This window comes from Babylonia areolata, chromosome 16, assembly GCF_041734735.1.
Source record: "Babylonia areolata isolate BAREFJ2019XMU chromosome 16, ASM4173473v1, whole genome shotgun sequence".
In the NCBI taxonomy this organism is placed as follows: Eukaryota; Metazoa; Mollusca; class Gastropoda; order Neogastropoda; family Buccinidae; genus Babylonia; species Babylonia areolata.
The window spans coordinates 28957885-28970384 of NC_134891.1; the positions used below are offsets into that span (position 1 = coordinate 28957885).

Sequence of the window (12500 nt, forward strand, 5' to 3'; positions counted from 1 at the left end):
AGCCTGCAGGCGCTTGAGGTTGAACAATCTCCCTTCAGTCCTGTACCTGACGTGGATTCCTTCTTCGCAGCCACGGGAGGCATTTGTCGGCATGACAGAATACCATACTGAACAGAGAACACAGCCTAGTTTGACGCCGTTGTCACTGGGAATGCCTCCGACTTGTCTCTGTCATCCAGAACCTTCACCACCATGCCGTCCTGGAACTGCTGGGCGATTGTGATGAACTTGCTAGGGCAGCCAAACTTCTCCGTGATCTCCCATATGCCTTCTCTGCTGACCGTATCGAAAACCTTGGTCAGATCTTCTGCGTTCGTGGGCTGCAACTCCCACGTTCACTCGTATGTACACGAGTGGGTTTTTACGTGTATGACCGTTTTTACCCCGCCACGTAGGCAGCCATACTCCGCTTTCGGGGGTGTGCATGCAGGGTATGTTCGTTTCCATAACCCACCGAATGCTGACATGGATTACAGGATATTTAACGTGCGTATTTGATCTTCTGCATGCGTTTACACACGAAGGGGGTTCAGGCACTACCAGGTCTGCACATATGTTGACCTGGGAGATCGTAAAAATCTCCACCCTTTACCCACCAGGCGCCGTCACCGTGATTCGAACCCGGGACCCTCATTTTGAAAGTCCAACGCTTTAACCACTCGGCTATTGCGCCCGTCAACTGGTCAGATCGACAAAGGTCATTAAAGGCCATGAAGAGGTTGCTCATGGCATTTTTCCAGGAGTCGGCGCACAGCAAAAGCCATGTCCACAGTCCCACGTTCAGCACGGAAGCCACACTGGCCCTCTGGGAGGAGATCTTGCTCAAGATGTTGGAGAAGGCGGTTGGGCAGGACACGGACCAGAATCTTCCCAGAAATGGACAAGAGGGAGTTGCCTTGGTGGTTGTCTCAAGACAGGCAGTTGTCTTTCCTCATAGATGTGGACCATGCTGGCATCTTTCAGCTGTTGCGGGATCTGCTCCTCGTTCCCATGGACTGGAAGAGTTGTGAGCTTTTCCATCATAAGGCCTCTTGCTTTGTATTTCTCAGCAGGGATTGCATAGAATCCTGGTGCTTTGCCACAGGAGAGTTGCTTCACTGCCTTCCTGACTTCCTCTTCTGTGGGGAGGATGTCGAGGTTCTCGTTGATCTCTACCTGGGGTAGGCGAGCAATGGCCTCGTCCTTGATGTTGTGAGGACGGATGAGGAATTTGTTAAAGTGTTCAGCCCACCACTTCAGAATCTGCTTCTCTTTCGGCAGCTGCGTCCCATCTGCGTTGAGGAGGGGTGAGGAGCCGGAGGACTGGGGTCCATATACAGCCTTAATACATATTTTGTCTTGTCTTGCTTTATTCGCATCTTAAAAGCGCTTTGTGTCGTGGCTGTCTGCGTAGCCCTGGATTTCATCTGCCTTCTTGCTGAACCAGTTGTCCTGCATCTCCCGAAGTTTCTTCTGCACCTTCCTTTTAGCGTTAGCAAGGGCATCTTCCTTGGCTTGTGATGTGGGGTCGTTATGTGTTCTGAACTGATTTTTCTCTTATCAGTGTCTCTATTTCTTCATCGTTCTCATCGAAGCAGTCTTGGTTTCTTCGGGTTGCTGGTCCAAGATGTTCGAGGGCAGTAGTGTAGACAGCGTCTCTATAGGTCATCCACACACACACACACATACAGAGAGAGAGAGAGAGAGAGAGTCACGCAGATAGGATCTGATACAAGGCAGAACACTGCCTGCCATAGCAATCTATGTTTGTCAGAGTCGTTCACTTTTATGGTTCCCACATTATGCTTGCCCGAACGTGCACACATGCACACAAGCAGAGAGAGAGGGGGAGAGAGAGGGGGGAGGGGAGAGAGAGAGAGGCAGAGAAAGACTTACAGACATACAGAAAGACAGTGTGAGTGAGAGAGGAGTGAGACTGACAGGCTGACAAAGAGACAAACAGAAACGGAGACAGAGAGAGAGAGAGAGAGAGAGAGAGAGAGAGAGAGCAGTCAGACAGAAAGATAGAGACAGAGGTACCAAGAGTGATACAGGAAAAAACAGTAAAACAGAGAGGGAGGGAGGGAGGGAGAGAGACAGACACAGAGAAAGAGAGAGAGAGAGAGAGAGAGAGAGAAGGAAGAGAGAGGTACCGAGTGTGATAGAGACAGAGACACACAGAGAGATACAGAGAGACAGAGACAGAGAGAATAAATTGAATACACTTTTATTGAATTGAATAAACTTTGATTTCTGAGGTTAACAGAGAGCAAGACGATGCTTTTTCTCATCCAGCCCTTGAATGGGAAACAGTAAAATAACACAACAGGAGGATATCATCACATCAATACAACATACACATATAATCAGTTACATAAATGGTAATTTGACATTAATTGCACAACACTACATAGAGGATAATGAAAGGAAAAAATTTAAACTTAAGGGTCAGGAGAGGGGCGGGGGGGGGGGGGGGGGGGGGGGGGGAACTCAGATCTCAGGTTTAATGTACATCGGCCTTTGGCCACAATACATATGGCTGGTGGAAAGTTCATGTGGTGGGAGTGGGGGTGATATAGGTAATTACAAACATGCTTACATTTACTTCATGAAAACAGAAAAAAAAAAATATATCCCTTCACGTGTAAGAGGACTCGGAACATTATATCTGGAAATTATTTGAACCATAATGACATTATTTTATCCAAAAAAAAAAGGTAGTCTTCTGCCTACGTACTTGGATACGTTCTATCTATGGTATACATTTGTTGTTTTGAGTAGTGAATGAATTGATACTGTAGTCGATTCTTTAAGAAAATTTTGCTCTGAGATCGTTATAAACCATGCAATGAAATAGAGAGAGAGAGAGAGAGAGAGAGAGAGAGAGAGAGAGAGAGAAAGAAAGAGAGAGAGAGAGAGAGAGAAAGAAAGAGAGAGAGAGAGAGAGAGAGAGAAAGAAAGAGAGAGAGAGAGAGAGAGAGAAAGAAATAGAGAGAGAGAGAGAGAGAGAAAGAAAGAGAGAGAGAGAGAGAGAGAAAGAAAGAGAGAGAGAGAGAGAGAGAAAGAGAGAGAGAGAGAGAGAGAGAGAAAGAAAGAGAGAGAGAGAAAGAAAGAGAGAGAGAGAGAGAGAGAAAGAGAGAGAGAGAAAGAAAGAGAGAGAGAGAGAGAGAGAGAAAGAGAGAGAGAAAGAGAGAGAGAGAGAGAGAAAGAGAGAGAGAGAGAGAAAGAAAGAGAGAGAGAGAGAGAGAGAAAGAGAGAGAGAGAGAGAGAGGAGGGGGTAAGAAAGGAGAGAAAAGGAGACATGGAAATTAATATATGTCATGATAATGATCAAGCAATAAAGAAATGGACTGGAGTAAGCATAGAGAGAGCTAGAGAGACAAAGACAGAGATAGCTTACATAAGATTAAAAGAGAGGAAGGGGGGAGGTGTGTGTGTGTGTGTGTGTGTGTGTGTGTGTGTGTACTTGTGCGCGTATGTGTGTGTGTGTGTGTGTGCGTGTGCGCGCGTGCGTGTGTGTGTGTGTGTGTGTGTTTCTCCATGTGTGTGTGTGTGTGTGTGTGTGTGTGTGTGTGCGTGTGTGTGTCTGTGTATGTGTGTGTGTGTGTGTGTGTGAAGAGAAACAGGGCAGGTGGAGAGAACGATAAAGAGACAGAGAGAGATGGGGGTAGGGAGTCATCCTTAATATTAATATATATATATATATATATATATATATATATATATATATGTATATATATGCGCATGTATGCCTGTAGTACATGAAATAACCTTTACCGATTCAAGTAAATGTTATGAGAGAGAGAAAAGTGCGGCGTTGGTGGGAGCTGAAACGAATTCCTGTCATGTCTATAAACAGTATATTGATCTCATCCATTTATGTCACTACTACAAAACGCTTGCTAGATATAGCTGATTAAAAATGATGAAGGAAAAGATAGAAAAAAACACAACTTTATATAGATAGATAGATAGATGCAAAGATAGCCATAATCACATCAAAAACAGTTTGATTATAAAAAATCCCCACTAAACAAAGACAAACAGCAAGAAAAGACGGAAAGAAACAACCAATAAATCAAACCAAAAACAGCCACATACAATACGGTGAAGGATTCAGTGTTACCGACCTGCACAAAGGTACCAACAACAGATTCGAACCAGTCGGGGTCGAAGAAGAACTATGCAGGGACGCCAGACGCTCCAGCAGCCAGAAGCAATATAACGTTCTGGTCACCAGCACGACTGAAGAGATGTGGCGGCTGGCTTCCGATCACGTGACCCAAAAAGAACAAAGGGAGGTAATACCACCGAGGAGGAGGCGAAGGGAAATGGCCGGGTGGAAACGAGGTCAACTGTGGCAATTCTTCTGGGCCACCCTCCCCATTCCCGCGGATTTTTAAAGCCCGCGTGCGCGGATGAGCACGCCTTATCCTTGGCACTAGCTCCTTGTACGTGAGCCAGTCTGTGGGGACTACTTTCTGTCTCGCGGAGCTGCCGCGACTGCTGGCCGGCTTCTGAACGTGCGTGTTTTGAGAGTAAGGGCGAGTGAGGAGAGGAACAGGGGTGGGGTTTGTAAAACAAGATTAACCGATTGTGAGTCCAACAAAGACCCCCCCCCCCCCCCCCCCCCTCCACCCCCTTCCCTTCCTTTCCCAACCTCCCACGCCGGCAACTCCCACTCCCACCCCCTTCCGCCGCAACTCTGGCAACTCCTACAACTCCTACCCTGAAAATCAATTCCCAAACCAGACATTGTTTTATTCGAACGCCTTCTCATTTGCACTTCTGACGATTCGATTTTTAGCTGTTGAAATCGGACAGAATCCTTTACTTTACGCTCGATCGATCACAAATCCATTCAGGTTCATGGATCAGCCAACTCCAAAGCCCCATGAGATATTTCTTGTTTTCTTTTTTTCTTTTTTCTTCGGGGAGCGGGTGGAGGTGGTGGTCGTGGAGAGGTGTATTGTTCTTTGTTGGGTTTTTTAAATTTTTATAGATTATATCTTCATCTTCTTATCATGATCGTCGTTCGTTATAAACCGCGTCCAGGTTTGGAAATGTCATTGAAATGAATAAGTGCAAATATACAAGTTAATGAATAAAAACATTTTTTTAAAGAGAAAATAAGTAAACGAATGAATGAATAGATACATAAACAAATACATAAATGCATGAATAAATGAATAAATGAATGAATGAATCAATCAATCAATAAGTAAGTAACAAATTCACATTTCGGAACCAAATCCCGAACAAAATAAATTACTAAAGATAACGACAGAAAATCGCCACTTACATTAGCGCGGAAGAGAGAAAAAAACGAAAACAACAACAACAACAAACAAACACAAAACATCCAGGCATCACTGAATCACCTCAACACTGATTCATCACTCTTAATGAAAGCCGTCAGCAATAACATCGCTGTCAGGACCAAAACTCGGTTCTAAGAAAAACAAATTGATAAATGAAGAGAGAGAGAGAGAGAGAGAGAGAGAGAGAGAGAGAGAGAGAGAGATTCAAAATCTTTATTGTATTGTATTTCTCTTTTTATCACAACAGATTTCTCTGTGTGAAATTCGGGGTGCTCTCCCCAGGGAGAGCGTGTCGTCACACTACAGCGCCACCTTTTTTTTTTCTTTTTTTACTGCCTGCAGTGTTTGTTTTTCCTATCGAAGTGGATTTTTCTACGAAATTTTGCCAAGATCAACCCTTTTGTTGCCATGGGTTCTTTTACGTGTGCTAAGTGCACGCTGCACACTGGACATCGGTTTATCATCGTCTCATCCGAATGACTAGTTTCCAGACCACCACTAAAAGTCGAATGGAGGGGGAGAAAATATCGGCGACTGAGCCGTGATTCGACTTAATGTGCCCTGTAGCATATATTTGTCTCCTATCCCAGTGGATTTATTCTACAGAACTTAACCAGAGAACAACACTCTCGTTGCCATGGGTTCTTTTTTTTTTTCCAGTGCGCCGCCAAGTGCGTGCTGCACACGGGAACTCGGTCTATAGTGTCAACCGATCGAATAGACGCTCAGTTCGATTTTCCAGTCAACCTTTGGAGAAAGGGCAAGAGCGGGATTCGAACCCAGACCCTCACGTATTCTGTACTGGCAGACGAGCGTCTTAACCATTCTGCCACCTTCCTCCCTAATGTGCCCTCAAATCAAGTCAAGTCAATTTATTGTTCTTAAAACCTCACCGACTTAATGTGCCCTGTAGGATATATATATATGTATATATCCTGCACCCCCCCCCCTTCCCCCCTTCCCTCTCCCTGCCCGACTTCACCCCACTTCAAACCGCACTACCTTTATTTTAACTTTATTTTTCCTCCTTTATTTTGTTTCCCTGAGAGACTGAACTGAACGCACTGCACGCCTACGGAAAAAAAAGAGGGGAGGGAAGGGTGTGGGGGTGAGGGTGGGGGGCGCGGAGGGGAGGGGAGCAGGGAGCAGGGGAGGTAATCAGGATACTGGAAATGACGTTCAGGATTTTAGATCAGATGTTAAAAAGAAAATGAATAAAATAATAATAATGATAATAATAATAAACCGTCTCAGAAATATTATTTCTTCTTCTTTCTGTTTTTTTTTTTTCAGCTGTCTGTACCAGAATTTGAGCAATGGTCTATCTCTATCTATCTATCTATCTATATCCCTCTCTATTTGTCTCTCTATGTATCAGTGTAACTATCCATTCATCCATCTATGTATTTGTGTATCTAAGCGTTTGTCCAAGTATGTATGTATGCATCTGTGTTTTTCAGACCGATTGTTTCCTTGCTTCACAGACTGATTGACCCATAGGTAAACTGAAGGTCCACCTCTCATCCATTGATGTGATTATTTTCTCATTCATCAAGCTATCAATGCAGGGATTAAGTGACTGACTGACTGATGACAAGCTGACAGGCTAACTGACTAACTGACTGACTGAAGGACTGACCGTCAGACAGACAGGCTGACCGATTCCAGGCGACCACCCCGCGGGTCTGAGGGGCCATAGGTCCGGCTAATTTCCACTGCCTGCCGGCTGAAAGCCTGTCAAATGTCAATCCTGTTCATTAAGCACCGGTGTAATAATTCAAAATGATACCCCTGCTGGATTTTGCCCCCCAGCGAGGGGTTATTCTGGTGCTGGCATGGCGGGCTCATTTGTAGCTAGCCAGGGTTCGACCTTCTGGGGCCGTATTCAAGACAAATTCATTTTGCCTTCAGGTAAGTTATCTTTGACATGGTTGGGACCTGTGGGTACAGTTTACCTTGAAGGTTAAGTTATCTTCGTATTCAAGACACATGCGGTTTGCTCAGACAGCTAACCCATCTCTTTTTTTAAAATCCCTATGATTTCCCCTGTCTGTGCATGCTCTCAGTTTCACTTCTCATCGCACCACAGCTCGGAACATTGTCGACAGAGTTATCAGAACACGTGCTATCCGTAAAGCACGCCTGGTTTCCCTTTAAAAAAAAAGAAAGAAAAGAAAAATGCTGCAAAAGGATCCGCCATATTTACCTCTGCTTCGTGGGCAGTCACCCTTGGCAGGTAGTAAGGGTACATTGCCTTCGGGTTTGTAGACACTCGGGTAGACTTGTGTTCATGAATACTGGATATTGTTTACCCTCGGGCAGTTTGCCTTGCCTCAGGCAGATTGAATACGGCCCCGGGTTGGTATTGTTGTCACTTTTCTACGGGTTTAATTCAAACTACTGAAGAAGTGAGGCGGGGTCGTTCTGACCTAGCATTACACTGAACCCCCTCCCACCCCCAAACACCGCCCCCCCCCATGCCACCCACCCCCACCCCCTCACCCCCAACCGCACCCCTCTCCTTCCTTTACAACTCAACAGAATCAAACTTGGTGGAGGTCTACTTTTCTACTTTGAAAGCTTGTATTGGTTCTTACTGAGCTATATTTGCTCTCGGCGTCATTTCAGTCTAGCCTAAAATGACCCTCTGTATCGATTGCGAGACAGGGAGGGGGTGGAGGCTGGGGGCTGGGGGGGTGGAGGGGGTGGAGGCTGGGGGCTGGGGGCTAAAAATCCAACGAGGTGGGTGGTGGTGGTGGTGGTAAAGTTCTGACTAGTTCACGTTCATCACCACCCCCCACCCCCAGCCACCCATAGGAGGGGGTGGGAGGGGGTCATTTCAGACTACTCAACAAAGACCCAAGAGTTGGCGGGCGCAATAGCCGAGTGGTTAAAGCGTGTGGACTTTCAATCTGAGGGTCCCGGGTTCGAGTCTCGGTAACGGCCCTGGTGGGTAAAAGGTGGTGATTTTTTTCCCCAATCTCCCAGGTCAGCATAATGTGCAGACCTGCTAGTGCCTGAACCCCCTTCGTGTGTATACGCACGCAGAAATATTCACGTTAAAAATCCTGTGATCCATGTCAGCTTTCGGTGGGTTACGGAAACAAGAACATACCTAGCATGCGAAAAACGGAGTATGGCTGCCTGCATGTCGGGGTAAATAAACAAAACAGTCAGACACGTAAAATGTCACATGTCTGTCTGAGTGTGTAGGTGTGCGTGCCTGAAATCTGATCAAATTTAATGACACACAGGAAACGAATGATGAGCACCCAATGGCAGCCGTCAGTCGGCTCTACCCAGGTAGGCAGCCTGTTGTACAAATGACCCCGTGTTTGTAAAGCGCTTAGAGCTTGGTCTCCGACCGAGGATAGGCACTACATAAGTATCCATATCATCATCATCAAGAGTTTTTTGTTTGTTTGTTTTTGTTTTGTTTGTGTATGTGTGTGTGTGTGTGTGTTTCCATTTTATTTTATTTTAATTTCATTAATGTCCACGCCGGAAACATTACAGGATAGTATTACATACACAAGTACAGTTGGAAAAAAAGACAACAAAATATCAACAACTGAAAACAGCATATTAATTGAGGAGGGGGGGCGGGGGGGAAGAGAGAGACCTATCATTCAAATTTATTTTCCCTTCTTTGCCTTTTTTTTTCTATGGAGTGAACAACAAAAATGGTGTGTCCTATGGTTACATATATCCAAACATATCAACAACACAGGAAATGTTAGAACATTCCGATAGACTGCCTCATTGATATATAACCTTGATATTGGTAATAAGGGATAATGTCACACTACCAAAACATACTCAAAGAGAAAAAAAGAAGAAAAGAATCAATCAAATAAAATAAAAAGATAACGATGAATATCACCTACATCAGCAGCTGGAGGGTGGTGTCTTTTGCCGGTGGGCTCCGCAGTCATGAAATGCTGGCTGGTACACCCATGGGGATACTTCTTTAAAGGCTGTCTCGAGTTGCATCCTGTGGTCTCTTTTACCTCTGTTCGGGAGCGGTTATGTCCCTTGAATTCTTAATGGAGTGCCCTGTGCGTGCCTGCGCCCATCGTGAACACAGTACAGGCCTCCAAGGGTGGTGCAGGATTCTTCCAAGGGCGCGGGGTGGAGACAGTGCTTCTCTGGGTCCTCCCCAGCACCTACGGGTGTTTCTTTCTTTCTTCTCCACCTGCATCGTCATCATCAAGAGTTGATGTGGGCTGGCCAGATTTGACGCCGGGGGGTAAAAAACAAAACAACACCCAGCGGGGGTGCGAATAGACCGCTACACCGGTGGCCCCCCTTCAAGCTTGTCTCCACACAGACACCAATCACCCACGGGGGGTCAGGGCGACGGGCATTGTCCGTGCTGGAAGAGTTCCAGACCTGTGAGCGCGCATCTCGTTTGACCAGAGAAGACAAAGAGAGAGAGAGAGAGAGGCTCACCAGAGAGAGAGAGAGAGGCTCACCAGAGAGAGAGAGAGGCAGACAGACAGGCGGGCAGACAGACAGACAGGCGGGCAGGCAGGCAGGCAGGGAGGTGGGCAGGAAGGGAGGTGGGCAGTCTGGGAAAGACTGTCAGGCACATTGGGACCAAGACTTTCCCGAGAGATGTCGGTTCCATCGTGAGTTATTGTACACTTTTTAGTACTTGTGAAAAAAGAAGAAAAAAAGAAGAAAAGAATTATAATAATAATGAGAAGAATGGGATTATTATCATTATCATTATCGTTATCATTATCATTAGTAGTAGTAGTACTACTAGTGTCATCATTATCATTATTATTACTATTATTATTATCATTATTATTGTTGTTGTTCTTGTTGTTGTCGTTGTGATTCCTCTCTTTGTCACAACAGATTTCTCTGTGTGAAATTCGGGCTGCTCTCCCCAGGGAGAGCGCGTCGCTACACTGAGAACGCCACCCTTTTGCCAGCAATTTTATTTGTTTTCCTGTCGAAGTGGATTTTTCTACACAATTTCGCCAGGAACAAACCTTTTGTTGCCGCGAGTTCTTTTACGTACGCTACATGGATGCTGTACATGGGACCTCGGTTTATCGTCTCATCCGAGCGACTAGCGTCCAGACCACCACTCACGGTCGAGTGGAGGGGGGGAAAATACTGGCGGCTGCCGGCGTGATTCGAACCAGTGCGCTCAGATTCTCTCGCTTCATTGGCGGACGCGTTACCTCCAGGCCAACACTCCACTTAATTAAAGAAAGACTAAATCTCTTCTGAAATGGGGTATAGGCTTAGGTGTTAGGAGAACCATGAAAATGGGCTCAGTTCAAGGAGCCGTTTTGACGACCATAATTATTAAGACGAGTTTGGTTTTGGGGGCGGTTGATCTCAGTCTGATCACTATAAATGAGTTTTGCTTGAGGCAACTTCGATTGTAAATGACCAGAAAAAGAGTTTGGCTTATGGTAGATGCAGGTGCTGATGACGCAGAAATTAAATAAAAATGTGGTGTATGGGTAGATCTGGGTGCTGAGGATAGGCCCAACACTCGGCTTATATCACAGATTGACATAAGTTTACATTTGGGCCAACAGCAAAGTGAGAGCTGTATTATCAATTGTCTCTCCAGTCAATGGGAAACCATTTACAGCTTAGTCTTTTGTGAAGGACTATGACTCTCAAACTAGGAGGCAAAATTGCACTGGTTCTTAGTGCTGCAGCCTTGTGGGCTAGTTGGCGTTTGGGAACCATCCCAACGCCGACTGTCCTAAAAACCCTCTTGGCCGAGAGAGTGAGTATGTACTTGGGCAAGACACTCTCCACTATAATCAAATTTTAGCCCAAATAGTCGGAACAGCAGTTGCCTCATCTGCTGTTCTGATGGTCATAGTCGGACACGACTGACTATCATATGGGTGCTGAGGGTGATAAAAATGAAACTTGGCCTGACGGATGGGTATAAGTGATATCAGAGGTAGAAAGTCAGCAAAGAGAATTCGACAGACAAAGAGAAACAGACTACACTACTTCACTGCACTACGCTACAGCACTACACTACACTGCACTACGCTACAGCACTACACTACAGCACTGCACTACACTACACCACACTACAGCACTGCACTACACTACACTGCACTACGCTACAGCACTACACTACAGCACTGCACTACACTACACTACGCTACAGCACTACACTACACTGCACTACACTACAGCACTACACTACACTGCACTACGCTACAGCACTACACTACACTGCACTACGCTACAGCACTACACTACAGCACTGCACTACACTACACTACGCTACGCTACAGCACTACACTACAGCACTACACTACACTGCACTACGCTACAGCACTACACTACACTGCACTACGCTACAGCACTACACTACAGCACTGCACTACACTACACTACGCTACAGCACTACACTACACTGCACTACGCTACAGTACTACACTACACTGCACTACGCTACAGCACTACACTACAGCACTGCACTACACTACACTACACTACAGCACTGCACTACCCTACACTACAGCACTGCACTACACTACACTACGCTACAGCACTACACTACACTGCACTACGCTACAGCACTACACTACAGCACTGCACTACACTACACTACACTACAGCACTACACTACACTGCACTACGCTACAGCACTACACTACAGCATTGCACTACACTACACTACACTACAGCACTGCACTACACTACACTACACTACACTACACTACACTACACTACAGCACTGCACTACACTACACTACACTACAGCACTGCACTACACTACACTACACTACACTACACTACACTACACTACACTACAGCACTGCACTACACTACACTACACTACAGCACTGCACTACACTACACTACACTACACTACACTACAGCACTGCACTACACTACACTGCACTACACTACACTACACTACAGCACTACACTACACTGCACTACGCTACAGCACTACACTACACTGCACTACGCTACAGCACTACACTACAGCACTGCACTACACTACACTACACTACACTACAGCACTGCACTGCACTACACTACACTACACTACACTACACTACACTACAGCACTGCACTGCACTGCACTGCACTACACTACACTACAGCACTGCACTACACTACACTACAGCACTGCACTACACTACACTACAGCACTGCACGACACTACACTACACTACCCTACACTACAGCACT

At 45.8% G+C, this 12500-nt stretch overlaps 1 long non-coding RNA gene across 1 annotated transcript in view; it reads right to left on the bottom strand.

Annotated features, from left to right (window-relative positions):
* Nucleotides 1-4360, bottom strand: part of LOC143290971 (uncharacterized) — a 50082-nt gene extending 45722 nt beyond the window's left edge. Inside the window, exon 1 of the long non-coding RNA XR_013056458.1 lies at nt 4110-4360. This is a non-coding gene — a long non-coding RNA (uncharacterized LOC143290971). The remainder of the gene's footprint in view (nt 1-4109) is intronic.
* Nucleotides 4361-12500: the final 8140 nt, after the last annotated feature.